Genomic DNA, 20,332 nt, shown 5'->3' with positions numbered 1-20,332 from the left:
AGCTTCGATGAGCACTTCATCCCTAGCTTGTCATATTTCCAAAGAGTGACACTGATTAGTGTGAGGAACATTCCCAGTTATGTACCTGATGTGAACCTCAATTGTGTAGTTGAGATTTTTGGTCAAAGCGGTTCCTGGCATCTCCAATAATCTCTGCATTATTTTGTTACTAATTTTTTTCCCCCACACAATTTAAATCACAGGTAACACCACTAAGCACTGCATTTCGCTGAAAAATTTTGGTTACCTAGTATTTCGTACTCAGGGATTTCTTTACTAGAGTGGCCATCATAAAATTAGACACCTCAAGGTCACACCTGCCCCCTGCAGTCTACCAGTAGTAAGCACTGTAATTTGCCCATCTCATATCTTTGTTGCCACATGGTCACCTAACAGCACAATAGGACAGTGCCAGCTGAAAGTTCTGTGTTTCTATGCAATATTGTGTGTTCATGTGTGGTTTCATTCTTCTGTGTAACGGTGAACTGATGTGTGTTCGGTAGTGAGCGAAATTCAAGAGCAAAGGCTCATGGTAGTGCTACTCTGGTTGGTATGCCTAAAGGATGAAAAGACAATGTAAAATTGTTGTATCGAATGCACTGAAGATTTTTTATTTATCTGAGCAACACTGAAGAATCCAGGAATAATACAAATTGTGCACAGGTTCATAAAATGACAACAAAACCTTGTGGTATTTCCAAATCGACTGTATTCTGTGCTAACAGTGCAGTAACATTGCCAGAATCTCTAGATGTTAGCATGTGATTTGATTTTCCAAGAAAAGGATAAATGAAAATGGAAATTAACAGAATTTAATGATTTTTGACAAACCATTAGGTCATAGAACTGTACTTCATTGCTACAACAGAGGAAAATATCTGACAGCTAGAAAAATATAGAGTGATCACTATAAAAAAATTAATTATTCTGGCTCAGATACCCCCGTTCCTTGTCTTCTCCATTCACTTGGTTGATGCAGCAAGAATGAAGTTTTGTGTAAGATGTGTTTACTATGAGCTGAGGACAATTATCTTGTAGTATACTTTGATAAAATTTGTGGTTTCACAAAACCACACACAAAAATATATTTTGCTCAACAAATGGAAATATTGGCCTGAAAGTACATGCAGTTACTTTTGTGTAGTGCATATTGGTGATCTGGGTGATGGCTGCAGTGACGAAAGGTCAGTAAGAGCTACAAATAAAAAAAAATTTAAATGATAGGGAATATTCTCAGCCGTATTAAGTTGAGCTGTCAGAACTAAAATCCTGGCAGCGGCCTACAAGTACCCATGCACGACACCTCTTATGGTATTTTAGTTTTTATCTTGGAATACTTTTATGTTTTCATGATACAATATTTGTCACATGCACGTATAAACTTTGAGGATGTTCATATATTATTTTCAATTCAATATATCAGTGGTTCTGTTTCTTTCATAGGTTGAAGTAAAAAAACCATTTTTCTTCAAAATTTCTAGTAATGTTAGTTTTTATTTATTTATTGATTTTCATAACAGCTGCCCAGAATTTTCTTTTGGAAGGCACTGCATCATATTCTAGACTAAAAGTAGAGGTGTCTCTCTTTTTTATCTAACATCTGAAATTATCACTAACTGGCAGTGCTGTAGGATGGTAAGATGACTTTGCAGAGCCTATTTTTGTGACAGCCACTATAGTTTTGACAGTCTCATCCCAAGACTACTTCCAGCAAAAGGGATTTTGTGAACTTTTTAACCCAATGACTACTGTTAGCCTTAAACTGCTCTTTTTGCCTCTTTTGTCAGTGTGTTCCTGAACTCCATGGCTAGTCTGCACACATTTGTTCAGTCTTCAAAGGAGTGACCCTACTGGAAATGTCTAGACTAAAGCTAGCAGACTTGCAGCTTCTCGTATAACTCTTACCTGATTTGATATCATAAGTTATTTGTGTAATCAATCTCTTATCAGTGGAATATTTCCATACTGGCTAGCATACACTGAAGTTAAGCCTCATTACAAAAAGGGGGACAAAGATATGCCATCAAACTATTGATCAATTTCACTTTTGCTGGCTTTTTCAAAAATATTTGAAAAGGTTGTGTTCATGCATTGTCTTAAGCATCTGGCTGCAAAAAGTATATTTTCGAAGTCACAGTTTGGGTTCCTTAAGGGTTACAATAAAGAAAGCTATTTAGACGTACAGTGAGAATGTAATCAATTCATTAGATAACAAATTAGAGGCAACTGGCATTTTCTGTGACCTATTAAAAGCCTTTCACTGTATGAATCACAGCATTTTCTTAAGCAAATTAAAATGTTATGTTGTCACTGGCAGGGCTACAAAATAGTTTGAGTCCTATCTAACTAACAGGAAACAAATGATGTCATTGTGAAATACCTGTGCAGCAAGCAGTCTTCATTTGATTGGGAATTAATTATGTCTGGTGTTCCTCAAGGTTCCACATTGGGTCTGCTGCTTTTTCTTGTGTACATTAATGACCTCTCATCTGTTACATTGCCAGATGATAAGTTTGTTTTGTTTGCAGATGATACAAACATTGCAATAAATAGCAAAGTCAAGTATAGATTTAGAAATAGCTGCTAACTGAATTTTCACTGATATTAATAAATGGTTTAAAGCTAATTCACTGTCATTAAACTTTGAGAAGACACACTATATGCAGTTCAGAACTTGTATGAGACTTCCTTCCAGCATGTGTATAACAAATAAATACATGTAGATAGAAGAGATTGACATTGTTAAATTTTTGGTATTACAACTCGATAATAAATTCAGGCAGGGAGGGCATATCACAGCATTGCTGAAGCGCCTTAACAAATGTGTATTTGCAGTGGGAATAATGTCAGAGGTAGGAGATATAAATACATACATATAAAAAAATGCATACTTTGCTGGCTTTCATCCTATTATATCACACGGGATCATATTCTGGGGTAACTTGTCAAACCAATGAAAAGTTTTTATGTTCTAAAGCATGTAATAAGACTCGTTTGTTGGGTAAATTCAAGAACATCATGAAGAAACCTGATCAAGGAACTTCATATTCTAACCACTACTTCTCAGTATATTTATTCCTTAACGAAATTTATTGCAAGTAATTCATCTTTATTTCATACCAATAGCCCAATACACATTATCAATACTAGGAATAAGAACAATCTACATAAAGACATAAAACCACTTACCTTGATCAACAAAGGAGCACAGTATTCAAGAACACACATTTTCAATAAATTTCAGCAGCGTTTAAAAATTCAGTTTCAAATAAAGAATGGTTTAAACAGAGTTTGAAAGACTTTTTGGTAGGCAGCTCATTCTACAATATAAATGAATCTCTTAACGGGAACTGTTAGACTATCTTAAGTAAAAATGTCTGTTAGATTTCAGTTTTGGCAGCACTTGGTTACAGCAGTCAAGATTAGATATTTTGTGTATGGTAAATTGATTGAAAGTACATAACTGTGTTTCATTCTGAGCATGTATTAATTCTGCCCATCGGCAGTGTAGGGTCTTGATTTAATTATCATTTCGTTAACAATTCCAGGCAGTGTAGGGTCTTGATTTAATTATCATTTCATTAACAGTTCCAGATTACTGTAATGTATTCACCTGTTTTGTCAACCTCCTGAAAAATGATCAGGGTGCTAAGTATTATATTCAAATGTTTTATGTTTTTTTGCATACACTAGAATCATATCAGTTTTGAGTCTCTGGAACAAAACCTGAATGTTTTGATTTTAAGTTTGAAGTCGAATAACAAAAGACAAAATAAATATTATTTTTGTGTGATGTAATGAAAAATATTATGAGAAATTAACAGTTTTCTCATCTTTTTGTTTTACTTGTACTGTAAAATCTTACTTCTTGCCAAATTTCCAGATTATAGCTCAATGGGAAATACCCTATAGGTTTTAATGAATGAGTTTGCAAGTATCAAAATACGTGACATTAATGTCTGTCTCTTTTGATTGCATTGACTTTGAAGCTTAACTTTTTTACAGCACCAAGGTACCACAGACCTTAGTATGTGACATAAATTTCAACTAGATATATCTACCCATTCCTGAGAAAAAGGGGTCTAACTGACGAACAGGCAGACAGACGGTCAGATAACAAGTGACAGTTGCCAAATTTTATGATTCTCTACAAGAGGTACCCTACAGATTATTTAATATTGTGTCATCTGTCCTTTTGCACTGCATAGTGAAACAGCTTGATGTAGCTTAGACTCAACATATCCCCTGCAGCAATATTGAGCCATGCTGCCTCTATAGCCATCCATAATTGTGAAAGTGTTGACAGTGCCAGATTTTGTGCATGAACTGTCTGATGGATGGTCAAATCATTCACTTGAATTGTCCAGAATCTTCTCCAAGCCAGTCGCAAACACCTGTGACCTGGTGACATGGCCATTTTCATCCACAAAAATTTCATCGTTGTTTGGGGACAAGAAGTCTGTGAATGGCTGCAAATGGTCTCCAAGTAGCTGAACATTACCATTTCCAGTCAATGATCAGTTCACTTGGATCAGAGGACCCAGTCCATTCCATGTAAACCCAGCCTACACCATTATGGAGCCACTGCCAGCTCACTTGGTGGCCCAGAGCTTCATGGAGTCTGTGGTACACTTGCACCCTGCCACCAGCTTTTACCCATTTGAAATTGTGACTCACCTGACCAGGCCATGGTTTTCCGATCATCTAGTGTCTAACTGATATGGACATGAGCCCAAGAGAATCACTGCAGACGATGTTGAGCTGTTAGCTAAGGCACTCCCGTCGGTCATCTGTTGCCATAGTCTATTAATGCCAAATTTCACCACATATCCTAACAGATATATTCATCAAAGGTCCCACTTTGATGTCTGTGGTTCTTTCACACAGTATTGCTTGTGTGTTAACACTGACAACTCTAGGCAAACACCGCTGCTCTCGGTCATTAAATGAAGGCCATCAGCCGCTGCGTTGTCCACAGTGAATGGCAATGCCTGGAATTTGGTATTCTCAGCACACTCTGAGAATGTTGAATTTCCTAACAATTTCCAAAATGGAATGTCCCACACATCTAGCTCAACTGCCAATCTGCATTCAAAGTCTGTTAATTCCGGTCATGTGGCCATAATCGCTTGGAAACCCTTTCATATGAATCACCTGAGTACAAAGGACAGCTCTGCTGATGCATTGCACTTTTATGCCTTGTGTATGTGAGATTACCTCCATCTGCATATGCGCATAGTACTATCCCACGACTTTTGTCTCCTCATGTATGTGACATAAATAGCCATACCTTTTGATGCACTGGCGTAGAAGCTTATGTTAATTACATTATCAAGGGACGATAGACCTTAGTATGTGACATAAATTTCTACTTGATACGTGTACTAGTTCATAAGGAAAAGGGTTTAACTGTCAGACAGATAGACAGACGAACAACGAAGTGGTACTACATGGGTTCCGAGTTTACCGATTACGGTACAGAACCCTAAAAACCATAGGCAGTTTTCACACTGTTAACCATTCCTCCCTGCTCTGGCACAGTTTCCACATTTTTCCATTGTGGCAATATTTTTTAGTCTAGACAAATCATTAAGCAACAGTTTCTGAGTGAAAAATAAGATTATGTGATCTTTTGATGATTATTTACTCAAAAAGTAGTGATTTCTGATACTTATTTCATGTATGTTATTAACTTTATTTACTACACTGGACCACTTGAGTCATTCCTTGTTCATTTTTCTTGGCATGTTCTACAATTCAGTTCTTACAATGTTCACAGCACTGTTTTATTGAATACCGTTTCATTCCTTCTTATCGTAATTTTCTCAGTTGCTGAATTCCCGAATCCCTTATCCTCATGTCTTCTTTCTAAGATTTCTCATCAAAAGTTGTAAAATCCTGTTTTCTTTCATTCTCAAGGTGTGAAAGAAATAAGAGATTCTTTTCTTCTTCATTAGGCTGGTGATTGTGTCACTCTTTCAATAGATAGATTTATTGGGAACGTTTCTCCAGATTCCTATGGCTTGATATTTTTTTCATTTCGCAAGCATAAGTGGCTTTCAGAAGGGTTACAGTTTTAGAGCCTTGGATTGTAATATTTACTCACAAGAATTTCTTATTATAAATGGACCAGGTTAGAAATCAAACTTTTACATTTTGTTGATTCTGTTTATCCATGTTTTGTAGTGCTTCGAGAATTTCTGCGTAAATTCTAGAACCACTTGGCTTTCCTCCATCTTGAACACATGATATTTTAAATAGAAGTGTGAGAGAGATGAATCCGACCTACTGCGCACTGCATGTTTGTGTGTGCAGGTCTAAAAAATGTGGATGCGGCGGCCGACAAGTACCTGCTATACAATCCATAGAGTTTCAGTGTATGTGTAGAGAAGAACAAGGAGTGTTTGTGTATTATTCTGTGCTTTTAATGACTGTGATGATTGTTAATGACAAATGAAGAAATGAAATTAGACTTTCAAGTAATTCATGTGTTGGACTTGCTAGAAGCAAGACATGTTTATAAATCACAAGTAAGACATGTTCATAAATTATGTGGTTGTTAAACCAAAACTATTGTAAATGTATTTAACTGATTCTAATGTGAGATGAATCAGTTGAATTGCAAACGTTCAAATATTTATGTGAGAAATGGTGAGTTTGTTCTTTGTGGAAGTTGAAATATACCAAGACTAAAATAAAAGTATTCTGTGAGTATCTACTTATTTCATGAGTAGAGAGAGAGAGAGAGAGAGTCTGAGTCTGGTAAATTCCCTTAACTAGCCTTATTCTTTGGAGAAGAAGTTTTTGAGATTGACATGGCCGACTACCCAGTGAGGAAGATCAACTGTGTCTACCAAGTAAGTCAACTCATGTGAGAGAGGTGTTCAAACGGTTTTGGTGACAAGAGAAGCGGTGCAACACTGGATTGCGAACTTCACACTTTTCTTACTACAGTTGACTTACTTGAAACATTTAGCCAATGCTCTTCTCTGGATACATGGCTGCATCGATCTCCACAACTTCTTCTCCGAAGAAATAGTGCTGGTTAGAGGAACTAAAAATGACTCTCTCTCTCTCTCTCTCTCTCTCTCTCTCTCTCTCTCTCTCTCTCTCTCTCTCTCTCTCTCTTGAAATAACTCAGTACCGTCATACTTTCAGTTCATTTCAGGTATATTTTCATTTCTACAAGTTTCGGATAAGCATACAAACTCTTGCAAGTCAGCTGTGTTGTTAACCATTAGATACTATTAAATATAATCACAGTGTGGTGGGTTTAATAACCACCACAAATTCAAAGACAGATCTTGCTTCTATCAAGTCTAACACCAAAATTAAGTAAGAGTCCCTAGACAAAACGAGTTTTGATTGTGTATAACAATTACAAGTATTTGACCACCAAGGAAGAACAGGTAATTACTCCTTGTACTTTCCATACAGGTTCTATGGTGCGAGCGGCAAACACTTGTAGGCGTTGCTCGGCTGACGCAGTTCCTGTCCTCCCATAACCAACATCCATCCTGCACACACAGACATGTGTTGTGCAGTAAATAGGCTCTCTCTCACACTTATCTTTAAAATATCACGTGTTCGAGGTGGCAGAAGGTCGAGTAGTTCCAGAATTTACATGTAAATTCTCTAATCACTACAGTGTCAAGTTGGCAGATCAGCTCCACATTGATTCTTGTTGTCTAAAGCATTAGAGTTTCTTTGTCAAGTAAGTTTGACTTGATGACTTCTCCAGGATATTTAAGCTGAAGAACTGCATTAATTTTGTGACTGTTTTTGAAGACTTTACTTATGCACAAGCATTCTGTGGGTATGATCTCAGTTTTCTCAAAGGATATTTGTAATCCTATTTTAAGACCTTTTGTGGAGACTGGTGATTTGGGAACAAACTTCTTCCGTGTCAGCTGCAAGGAGAGGTAAATAATCTAGAAACCCCAGGCAGCCCGTTCTTATTTGATTTTCAGTGCATTTCTTTTTTGTCAAATTTTCATGGCGTGATCGAGGACTATATTGAAAATACTCCCATCTCCTTGTGTACAATCAGTTTTTATTGTAAAAGCATTTGTAATTCCCTCCTTGACCTTCACCTTAGAATTTGTGTTGGTTAAAGTTAGTTCAATGATTTTTATTAAACTGACTGTATGATCTGAGGATTTTTAAAAATGTGGATGTGTCAATGCTATCGTATGCTTTTTTGAAATCAAATTAAGAACTGTTGATTTCTGTACGTGTAAAATTCCATTGTTAGATTCAGGATGAGAATTTGGGCAGCTTCTATAGTGGTGAAATCATCCTTGGTATTGTCCAAGTTGTTTTCCCATAGTGTTTTTGATTTTGTTGTAAATGATATGGTAAAAAATTAGTATTTGCAGTCTAGAAGTGTTATTCCTTTGAAGTTATCTGGGTTGGTTTTACCTCACAGATGGATTATTCCTGTGATCCATTGCTCTGAAATATTCTGTGTGATCCACATTTTGACTAGTTAGTGATGGAGATTTATGATTGCGGGTTTTCCTACCTTTTTAATATTTCTGCACAGATCAGGTCTTCAACACATGCCTTGTTATTTTTAATTTCTGTAATTGTGTGTTCTATGTTATTGATAGTTGGAGGACCTATGAGATCTGCCGAATGTCTGGTAATTATATCGCAATTTCTTTTTCTTAAAATTTTCTTCTGTCATTTCTAGGCTGCTTTCAAGATATTTACGTTTTGTTTGTCTGATGTTTTTATGGTTGGACTCCATTTGTTGTATTAATTCTAGATTTAGTACTTCTGACTTTTGGGTTTGATGGTTTATCCAAGTTCAGTGACTTCTCTCTGTCACCTGGTCACATTCCTCATTCCATCAATCGTGTTTCTTCCTGGGATTTATTGGAGCTAATTCCTCCATTATCAATTTGAACTTGATGGTCAATTAATGCAGTGATTTGGTGTCGACCTGCTCTACCCCAGATTTCGTGCAATATACCAAATTTTTTACTAATTTGTTTTGGTTGAATTTTCTCCTGTTTTTATTTTGAGGTTGCTCTTTACCACAGAGCACTAATTTAGATGTTTGAAATTTAGTAGTTAGACCCTGTGTCCATCATACTTAGGACTTTAATGTTGTAGATTTCACGATGGCGAAATTTGTCTATGAAACAAGATATAGCTGCCAGTCACCTTTTCGGGGTGTTACCACGTTTTTAATTTATGAGATTTCCTTTAAGGCATGTTGATTTTTAGATAACTTTGTGTTTCCTGCAAATTTAAATTAGTGTTGGACTGTTTTTGTTGGTTTGTTTATGAGCTGGTCATTTTCCAGTGGTATGTTGCTATCTTCCTCATAGACCCAGATGTGCATTGTAATCACCAGGGAAAAGGTTTAATTTTGATGGAGAAATGTTGATTAAGGTTTGATCCATGAAACCTCAGCATTTTTGTGTTTCTTTAGGGGGTTCTTTCTTTGATTGGTGGGAGCATATACATTGATAACTGTGTATGTCTCATTTGTATATTTTGAAATTAATGTTGCAAGTGTGCATGATGGAGATTTAAATTTTATGACCGAGTCAGCGATTTTGAGATTTATTATAAATCCATTTTCAAATTGTGGCCAACTTTTTAATGACTCATTTTCCTGGTGTTCTTTTATAAAGTTGGCGTCCTTATGATTCCATACAGTCATGATCACATTCCTTATTTCCTGAAGGGCCATGATTAGAATTCTGTGTTCGTTCATAATGTCAGTAATGATCTCTGCATGCTACACAAAATAATAATACACCACAGACAAAGATTAAATTAGATTAAATTAGATGTACATTTCTTTCCATTTGACCCTTAGTGAGGAAATCTTTGGAATACGGAACATGTCAGAAAACAGGAATATGCAATAAATATTTCCAAAATATGAACAGATATGCTAATATATCTTCCAAGGAGCCAAAATGAAACTGGCCTTGTGGGTGTTGAATCGGATCAAATAAACAAAAACATAAGCATATTGTCTCATAGAGGAAGGTGTAAGTAAATGAATGACGAACACTAACTTCACTTAACGAAGGTTTATTAAGCACTTGCACATACAAGAGCACGGAGCAAACTGCCTCCAGCCAGAACACGTACGGTATATATACAGCTACAGAACATTCCGGTACAACGATTCTTGCCATTTGTGGATACTTCTAGAATGTACTCAAACCGAATATAGAAATTAAAACGTTTCAGTTCAGGTGAGTTTTGAAGTCATGAACCTCCATGCAACAGTCCATTATCATAACCACTATTCTATGGTGACTGTGCTACTCAGTTTCTTCTGCGACATTGCTCCCTCCTTAGGAGAACAGCGTCTCAGTGTTACGTCCTCCTAGTCCAGGAATGAGTCATCGGTCCTGCGTACTCCAACTCTCAATGGCTGATGTTCACCCTGGCGGTGATCTTCGTAGAACTTCCCTTGCCGCTTGTTGCCCGTTGCTGGAGCTTCGAATTTACCCTGGGTTGTAGGATCATTATAGGGCTTCATTTGTAGGATGTGGACTGTATCTCTGATCTTTCATCGTTTTATGTCGGGGTTGAAATCTTCAACTTTATAAGTAACATCAGACAACTGTCTTACTACCTTATAGTTTCCAAAGTAGTGCCTGAGGAGCTTCTCAGAGAGACCAACCTTCCGAACAGGAGTGAAGATCCAGACGGGATCACCATGCTGGTAGACAATAGGGCAGTGGCGCGGGTCATACCTTTGGCAATCGTTTTCTTGAGCCTGCAGTGTGCGGAGTCGAGCTAACTGCCAAGCTTCCTCATCTGGCCGCTGTAGTCGTCGTCCACGTTATCAGGATGTAACGGAAACACAGTGTCCATCACCGTCGTCGCCTCACACCCATGCAACAGGATAAATGGCGTAAAGACTGTGGTGTCTTGTTTGGCGGCGTTGTAGGCAAACGTCATGAAAGGTAGCACCTCATTCCAGTTACTCTGCTCAACATTTATGAACATTGATAGCATGTCGGCCAAGGTCTTATTAAGGTGTTCAGTAAGCCTCTTAGTTTGCGGATGGTAGGCAGTCATCATGTGATGAGTAATGTTGCACCGATGATTTATCTCTGTCACAAGATTAGAATGAAAAACTTTCCCTCGATCCATTATTAATGACCTTGGGGCACCGTGTTTTAATACAATGTATTCTATGATAAATTTGGCTACCTTGAAAGCTTCAGCTGTTTTCACGGCTTTTATAATGGCATAGCGCATCAGATAATCAGTGCAAACAATAATCCATCTATTGCCACTAGCAGACATTGGAAATTGTCCAAGGAGGTCAATCCCAACACGCTGGAAAGGCGTTTCGGCAGGTGGAATTGGTATGAGTCAGCCAGGTGGTTTCTGGGGAACTGCCTTTCTCCTCTGGCACTCTTGACAGTGTCACACATAGAGACGAACACTCCTAGATAAACCTGGCCAGAAAAATCTCTTGCTGATCCTATTGTATGTCTTAATAAATCCTAAACGTCCGGCCTCAGGTGTGTCATGAAATTTCTGTAGATAAGTGCATGCGTTTGAGAATCACTGGTAGCCACCTCTTTCCAAACGGATCAAAGTTTTTCTTGCAAAGTAACCCATTAACTACCTTAAATTGTCCTTTCACATCCTCTGACTGATTTAAGGCAAGCATAATTTGAGATATCTTGGCGTCCTTCTGCTCAGCAGAGAGATCCTGGAGTGCAGCGAGACATTCACTGTCTTCAACAAAGTCTTGATGGTCTTGCACAGGGTTTCTTGAAAGACAGTCGGCATCTTGGTGTTTTCCTCCACTTTTGTACACTTCTGTACTCTTGAAGACATAGTGCACATCTGGCAAGTCGACCTGTTGGATCCTTAAGACCTGTCAACCAACAAAGTGAATGATGGTCTGTAACAACTGTGAATGGCCTTCCATAGAGATACTGTCGAAATTTGCACATGGCTCAGATCACAGTAAAACATTTTCTTTCTGTAGTTGAGTAGTTTCTCTCAGCTTTTGTGAGTGTCCTAGAAGCATAGGCTATAACCTTCTCTTTTCTATCCAAAATCTGCACCAGAACAGCACCAACCCCATACCTACTGGCATCTGCGTGTAGTTCTGTAGGTGCTCTCTCATCATACAGGCCAAGTACAGTGTCAGCTTTTCGCAGCACATCTAAAGAATCTTGTTGAGCACCACCCCAGATAAATTTAGCATTGGCTCTTAGCAACTCTTGGAGTGGCCTGGCTTTGATACAAAAGTCTTTGATAAAACAACAGTAATAAGAACACAGTCTGAGGAAGCTTCTCACATATCTAATACTTTTACGAATAGGAAATTTTATTATAACTCTCACCTTTTCTGGATATGGCTGCAGACCTTTGTTTGACTCAAGGTGCCCAAGTATTTTGATTTCTTTTGCTCCAAAGACACACTTTTTTGGATTAAGTTTCAGTCCGGCTTGTTGGAGACACTTAAGAACGGCCCTCAGTCTTTTTATGTGTTCATCAAATGTCTCTGAGATCACTATAATATCATCTAAATAATAAAGACACATTGTCCACTTCAGGTGACATAGAAGATTATCCATCATCCGTTCAAAAGTTGCTGGTGCATTACACAAACCAAACGGTATTACCTTAAACTCATACAGGCCCTCAGGGGTGATGAATGCAGTTTTCTCACGATCAGCCTCATCTACTTCGATTTGCCAGTATCCGGAGTACATGTCCATGGTTGAGAAAAACTTAGCCCCCTTCAGACAATCTAGTGTATCGTCAATTCATGGAAGAGGGTAAATGTCCTTTTTATTTATCTTTTTAAGCTTTCTGTAATCAACACAAAAGTGCCAACTGCCATCCTTTTTCCTGACAAAAACCACTGGTGACGACCATAGGCTCTGCGAAGGCTGAATGATGTCATTCTTCATCATTTTTTCTACCTGGTTGCGAATTATTTGACGTTCCGTTGCTGACACATGGTATGCTCTGTGGCTTATTGGTTGATGGTCTCCAGTGCTAATCCAGTGCTTCACTGTCAATTTGTCTAATATGTTGTTTGCCTGTGGATTGAAGCACTCAGAGAACTCTTGAAGAATGGCAAGTAGCTTTTTCTGTTGTTCCTTAGTGAGATCTGCTGATAGTCAAGCTAGAAGATCTTGTCTCGTAGTGGTAGCATTAATTTCGCCCACAGACTCAGCATGGGAGGTTTCTATGATGCTCAGCTGTTCTGCAATTAATGGGTCAGCGTTTACTACACACATGCGTCTTGGAAGGATCTGCGGTTGTCGGCAACAGTTAACTATCCACAATTCACCGAATCCGTTCTGAAACGAGACGACAGAGACTGGGATGACCAAGTTATTCTTCAGTGGTATGCTTCTCTTACATTCCACTACAAGATCCATGGGCTGATGCATGGCATGACACATGACAGCTACCTTTCTAGTGCTGACTGCAGGAATGATCACTTCAACCAGCACACATAGTCTCCACACACTCGAATGTGCATCTTCCTGTCCACAGTATCTCATCTCGTCTAGCATAACCTTCGAGCAACCACATTCTATAACTGCTTGGGAAGCTTTCAAAAAGTCCCATTCGAGAATGACGTCATGACTACACTCTTGTAAGGCTGTGTATGGTCACTTATACCCACACGAAAGAAACATCTTCCTGTAGGTTTTACATATTTTCCATTAGCTACCTTCAGCAGAGATGTTTTGCTGTCGACAAATACGGTTTTCTGCAACTGGCGATGGTACTTCTCCAAAATGACTGAATATGATGCTCCAGAGTCCACAAGAGCTTGAGCTGGTCAGCCATACATGAGGATATCGACGTAGTTTCCTATCATTTTTGTAGTGATCGACTGCAGAAGATTTTTCTCTTTGGCATCCTCACATCCAAGGAAGGTCGCACCCTTTAATTTCCCAGGTTGCAGTGGCTAGGTGATCAGCTGGAGCTTCTAAACGGTGATGGAGACCTTGATCGGCATGTTAGGGAGCATCCACTCCAGTGGCTAGCTTGTGCCAATGGTGACCTATGTCGTCCTGCACCCACATCTTCTTGTTCATCTTCATCATCCCGGAGTTGCCATCAGCTAAGATCGGTCTGCTGTCTTCTGGCGCGGGCGTCATCAAATATCCACCGCCTTTCTCGACAGTAGCGCACCACATGTCCCGGTCGTTCGTGGTGGAAGCATACTGGTTAGTTGTCCTGGGTCCTCCAGACATCAGTCTTCTTTGGTGCCCAAACAGGTTCCTCATGCAGCATTGTAAGAATGTAACTTCACATGGGTCTTGACTTTCTCGCCGTTTTAAAGGGAAATGAGGGACAAGAGATTGGGTTCAATGTCTGTTCCACTTCCTCCCTTATGACCACTTGAAGTGTCTCAGTTTTTTGCTCACCATGCAATCCAAGTGCCTACTGAACTTCCTCTCTCACTATCTGATGAAGAACACTTGTGAAATCAGTTTCTTCCTCCATCACAGACATCGATACAATGTTTGGAAGCTGTTCAAACTTCTTGCGTGTAATTCTTTTTTGATGCATTGTCTCGATATACTGGCACCATTTTATGAAGTCGTCTGCTGTCTAAACTTCCTTCAGGAGTAGGGCTTGATACATGTCCTCAGAAACACCTTTCATGAGATGTGCTACCTTATCTTCCTCCTTCGTTTGAGGATCCATTATTTTACACAGCTCCAAGACGTCTTGAATGTAGGACGCTGTAGTTTATTCTGGATGCTGTGCCCTGCACTTCAATTTATCTTCAACCTTGCACTTCTGTTGTTGTGTGTCGCCGAAAAACTTGTGCAGTTCCACCTGGAATACTTCCCAGCTTCTGAACTTCTCCTCGTTGTTCTCGTACCATTGCTTGGCAGTACCCTCCAAGTAGAAAAATACGTTAGCCAAACACACGGTATGATTCCTTTTGTTAAATTTGGCTATACGCTTATATACCTTCAGCCACTTGTTTGGATCTTGGCCATTGTTACCCAAGAACCTGGAAGGATGTCTCATGTGATGGCACACCGTTACTGTCATCATAATGCCCTCAATGCTCACTTCTTCTTCTGTGTCTGATAGATTGCAATCTGTTGAATATGGCTCGAACTCGGGTTTCTTGCCACGTAAATGGCAGCTCTGTCATGGCCTGATGGGAGCCACTGTGTCGTCGATAATGTGTGGTATCACAAGTTCCAGTACCCAGCGTCTCCACCAGAATAATGTCACGTAGAGGAAGGTGTAAGTAGATGAATGATGAATACTAACTTCACTTAACGAAGGTTTATTCAGCACTTGCACATACAAGAGTGCAGAGCGAATTGCCTCCAGCCAGAACGCATATGGTATATATACAGCTATAGAACATTCCAGAACAATGATTCTTGCCATTTGTGGATACTTCTAGAATGTACTCGAACTGAGTATAGAAATTAAAGTGTTTCAATGCAGGTGAGTTTTGAACTTACGACCATCCATGCAACAATCCAATATCATAACCACTATACTATGGCAACTGCGCTACTTGGTTTCTTCTGCGAAGATATTTACATTTAAAAAGATATAAAACTTGTCACCAAATATTTAATGTTCAGTACACTTAGGTCCACATTGTTAATTCTTAAGTCATTGTAGCCACACATCATCAGATAAAAGAAAAGAAATAAAAAACATTTGACTGCACTTTTTTACAATGATTGCATTATTACACAAAATTTGTGCAGGAGTCACATTGTATGCAATATTCACATTATGTGGTATTATTAATAACATACATCAGTTGGTTCTGTTAGTAAATTCTTCAATGTAGTTGTCAGAATTAGCCATGAATAAATCTTTAGAGTATTCTCAAACTGAACTTTATTATTAGTTAAACTTTTTATGGCTGCTGGCATCTTATTGAAAATGTGTATTGCTGAATAGTGAACACCTGTCTGAACAAAGTAAGTTACTTTAAATCTTTGTAAAAGTTATTCTTATTTCTAGTATTGGCTCCATGAACTGAGCTGTTGGTTTGAAAAAAGAAATATTTTTAATGACAAATTTCATTAAGGAATAAATGTGTTTGGAAGCAGTAGTTAGTATCCCAGTTCCTTAAACAGCCCTCTGCAGGATGTTTTTGAGTACACATCCCAAATAATTCAAACTGCACATTTCTGGGCTCAGAGAACTTCAGTTTACCTTTATGAGTTACCCCAGAAAATAATCCTGTATCACATTATGGAATGAAAGTAAGCATAGTATGCTACTTACATGAATGTGTGGTGTCTGTTCTTTCAGATATGTCTGAAAGAAAATTTGATAGGCTTAGCTGGGCAGTGGATCCACCATCTTCAGTGTGTATGCACAAATATGTCTGACCACATGTGGGAATCTCAGAGAGTGAATATGGAGGAAAGGGACAGTGACAGCAGAAACGTGGCACTCGATGGGATTGTGGATCGGCTGTGAGGTGTGCCAAGATAGTCCTGCAGTTGCGATAATGCTGTGTCCTGGATGGTACAGTGGTTACCGCACCTGCCTAGTAAGCAGGAGATCCTGGGTTCGAATCCCAGTCTGGTACACATTTTCACTCACTGCCGCTGATTCCGCATAATGTCCCAGTGCAGCTGACAGCCTTCCACCTTTGATTTACATATAGTACCCTACCATTTTAATTTTTATATTACCTATGTCTGACAGCATTTGCATAGGAAATAGAGATTTGTTTAGACACTTCAGCAGTTCTGTGTTATGCTCCTCCCACTTAAATATTTGTACTAACACATAATATCATATGTGTAAAAACATGTCATGCAAGAGCATGTTACAAAAAATGCTTCAGCTCTGCTGCTTAAGGGAAAAATCCCAAATTTAACTTTGAAAAAAATTCTTTAACCTCACAAGGAAAAACTAAATTAGCTAGGTGATGGGGTACTAATAATTTTTCTATAAAAGCTTATGTTCCCAAATGTGAGTTTTTAGGCAGTTCTCAAGAAATTACAATTAGGTTAAGATGAATTCACTGCACAAGTATTAAGTGCATAAAAATTCTAGTAAAATATAGTAGGTATTACAATTTGATGAAAAACTCACAACTGCTGTATATTAATAGCCTTTTATAAAATATTCACTCTTGTTTACAAACAATATTACATTGCTTAACTTTTTAACCATTGGAACTCCAACTGTTATTACTATTTCACTCTTGATAAGTGGCCTTACTTGGTTATAGATTCTTCTGTCCTCAGTAGCATCAGAAGTGCATTCTGTCGAACTGCAGTATTGTATAGATATTCTGTCTATATTAAACTGTGATGAACACAAAACTGTGGGTTTTCAGATTCATTAATGGGCATGTTTATTTTCCTTCACCACACTATCTAGTTATGACCAGTGTCTCATGTTAACTCTCATAAAAACCATACTATTAATTTTTATCCAAAACAACATCATTAACCAACCAAACACAGCTTCCTTGTATTCTGACGTTAGAAACAACCAACACGTTCACTGGCAGCTCATATAAATAGTTCCTATTGTTATCAGGGCTAAGTTCATGTACACAGAACTGATCTTCTAGTCAAAGAGCTCACTCTCATCACAGTCTGATTGATTGTCCATTAACTAAAGTTCAGTAATTAATGGCAGTGAGCATACTGGTTCATTAAAAATAAAATTCACCAAAAGTACAACAACACATTAGTAGTTACTGCTCATATGACTCACAAAGAAATCACATGAATTACTGCATGGTATTATTGCACAGCATGCTGAACCTGTACTTTTTACATGCTTAACTGCCCCCATGAACCATAGACCTTGCGGTTGGTGGGGAGGCTTGCGTGCCTCAGCGATACAGATAGCCGTACCGTAGGTGCAACCACAATGGAGGGGCATCTGTTGAGAGGCCAGACAAACGTATGGCTCCTGAAGAGGGGCAGCAGCCTTTTCAGTAGTTGCAGGGGCATCAGTCTGGATGATTGACTGATCTGGCCTTGTAACACTAACCAAAACAGTCTTGCTGTGGTGGTACTTCTAACGGCTGAAAGCAAGGGGAAACTACGTTCGTAATTTTTCCCGAGGGCATGCAGCTTTACTATATGGATAAATGATGATTTAAATATTCCAGAGGTAAAATAGTCCCCCATTCGGATCTCCAGGTGGGAACTACTCAGGAGGACGTCGTTATCAGGAGAAAGAAAACTGGCATTCTACGGATTGGAGCATGGAATGTCAGATCCCTTAATTGGGCAGGTGGGTTAGAAAATTTAAAAAGCGAAATGGATAGGTTGAAGTTGGATATAGTGGGAATTGGTGAAGTTTAGTGCCAAGAGGAACAAGACTTTTGGTGAGGTGAATACAGGGTTATAAATACAAAATCAAATAGGGGTAATGCAGGAGTAAGTTTAATAATGAATAAAACAATAGGAATGCAGGTAAGCTACTTCAAACAGCACAGCAAATGCATTGTTGTGGCCAAGATAGACACGAAGCCCATGCCTATGACAGTAGTACAAGTCTATATGGCAACTAGCTCTGCAGAAGACGAAGAAATTGAAGAAATGTGTGATGAGGTAAAAGAAATTATTCAGATAGTGAAGGGAGACGAAAATTTAATAGTCATGGGTGACTGGAATTCGATAGTAGGAAAAGGAAGAGAAGGAAACGTAGTAGGTTAATATGAATTGGGGGTAAGAAATGGAAAAGGAAGCTGCCTGGTGGAATTTTGCACAGAGCACAACTTAATCATAGCTAACATTTGGTTCAAGAATCATGAAAGAAGGTTGTATACATGAAAGAACTCTGGATATACTAGAAAGTTTCAGATAGATTATATAATGGTATGACAGAGATTTAGGAACCAGGTTTTAAATTGTAAGACATTTCCAGGGGCAGATGTGGACTCTGAACACAATCTATTTGTTATGAGCTGTAGATTAAAACTGAAGAAACTGCAAAAAGGTGGGAATTTAAGGAGATGGGACCTGGATAAACTGACTAAACCAGAGGTTCTACAGAGTTTCAGAGAGAGCATAAGGGAACAATTGACAGGAATAGGGGAAAGAAATACAGTAGAAGAAGAATGGGTAGATTTGAGGGACAAATTAGTGAAGGCAGCAGAGGATCAAGTAAGTAAAAGGAAGAGGGCTAGTAGAAATCCTTGGGTGACAGAAGAAGTATTGAATTTAATTGACGAAAGGAGAAAATATAAAAATGCCGTAAATGAAGCAGGCAAAAAGGAATACAAACGTCTCAAAAATGAGATCGACAGGAAGTGCAAAATGGCTAAGCAGGGATGGCTAGAGGACAAATGTAAGGATGTAGAGGCTTATTTCACTAGGGGTAGGATAGATACTGCCTACAGGAAAATTAAAGAGACCTTTGGAGAAAAGAGAACCACTTGTATGAATATCAAGAGCTCAGATGGAAACCCAGTTCTAAGCAAAGAAGGGAAAGCAGAAAGGTGGAAGGAGTATATAAAAGGTCTATACAAGGGCGATCTACTTGAGGGCAATGTTATACAAATGGAAGAGGATGTAGATGAAGATGAAACGGGAGATATGATACTGCGTGAAGATTTTGATAGAGCACTGGAAGACCTAAGTTGAAACAAGGCCCCAGGAGAAGAAGACATTCCATTAGAAGTACTAACAGCCTTGGGAGATCCAATCCTGACAAAACTCTACCATCTGGTGAGCAAAATGTATGAGACAGGCAAAATACCCTCAGACTTCAAGAAGAATATAATAATTCCAATCCCAAAGAAAGCAGGTGTTGACAGATGTGAAAATTACCGAACTATCAGTTTAATAAGTCACGGCAGCAAAATACTAATGTGAATTCTTTACAGACAAATGGAAAAACTGGTTGAAGCCAACCTCGGGGAAGATCAGTTTGGATTCCATGGAAATATGGGAACACTTGAGACAATACTGACCCTTAGACTTATCTTAGAAACTAGATTAAGAAAAGGCAAACCTATGTTTCTAGCATTTGTAGACTTAGAGAAAGCTTTTGACAATGTTGACTGGAATACTCTCTTTCAAATTCTAAAGGTGGCAGTGGTAAAATACAGGGAGCAAAAGGCTATTTACAATTTGTTCAGAAACCAGATGGCAGTTTTAAGAGTCGAGGGACATGAAAAGGAAGCAGTGGTTGGGAAGGGAGTGAGATAGGGTTGTAGCCTCTCCCCGATGTTGTTAAATCTGTATATTGAGCAAGCAGTAAAGGAAACAAAAGAAAAATTCAGAGTAGGTATTAAAATCCATGGAGAAGAAATAAAAACTTTGAGGTTCGCCGATGACATTGTAGTTCTGTCAGAGACAGCAAAAGACTTGGAAGAGCAGTTGAA

The 20,332-nt window shown here is 38.6% G+C and overlaps 1 protein-coding gene and 1 non-coding gene across 8 annotated transcripts in view; both read left to right on the top strand.

Annotated features, from left to right (window-relative positions):
- Positions 1-20,332, top strand: part of LOC126482575 (ATP-binding cassette sub-family C member 5-like) — a 512,906-nt gene that overhangs the window by 278,343 nt on the left and 214,231 nt on the right. The gene's annotated exons all lie outside the window — the stretch shown is intronic.
- On the top strand, positions 16,488-16,562 carry Trnat-agu (transfer RNA threonine (anticodon AGU)). The gene has a single exon. It is a non-coding gene; the product is annotated as a tRNA-Thr (tRNA).

This window comes from Schistocerca serialis, chromosome 1 (assembly GCF_023864345.2).
Source record: "Schistocerca serialis cubense isolate TAMUIC-IGC-003099 chromosome 1, iqSchSeri2.2, whole genome shotgun sequence".
Taxonomy (NCBI): Eukaryota; Metazoa; Arthropoda; class Insecta; order Orthoptera; family Acrididae; genus Schistocerca; species Schistocerca serialis.
This window is presented reverse-complemented; position numbering and strand designations above follow the sequence as displayed.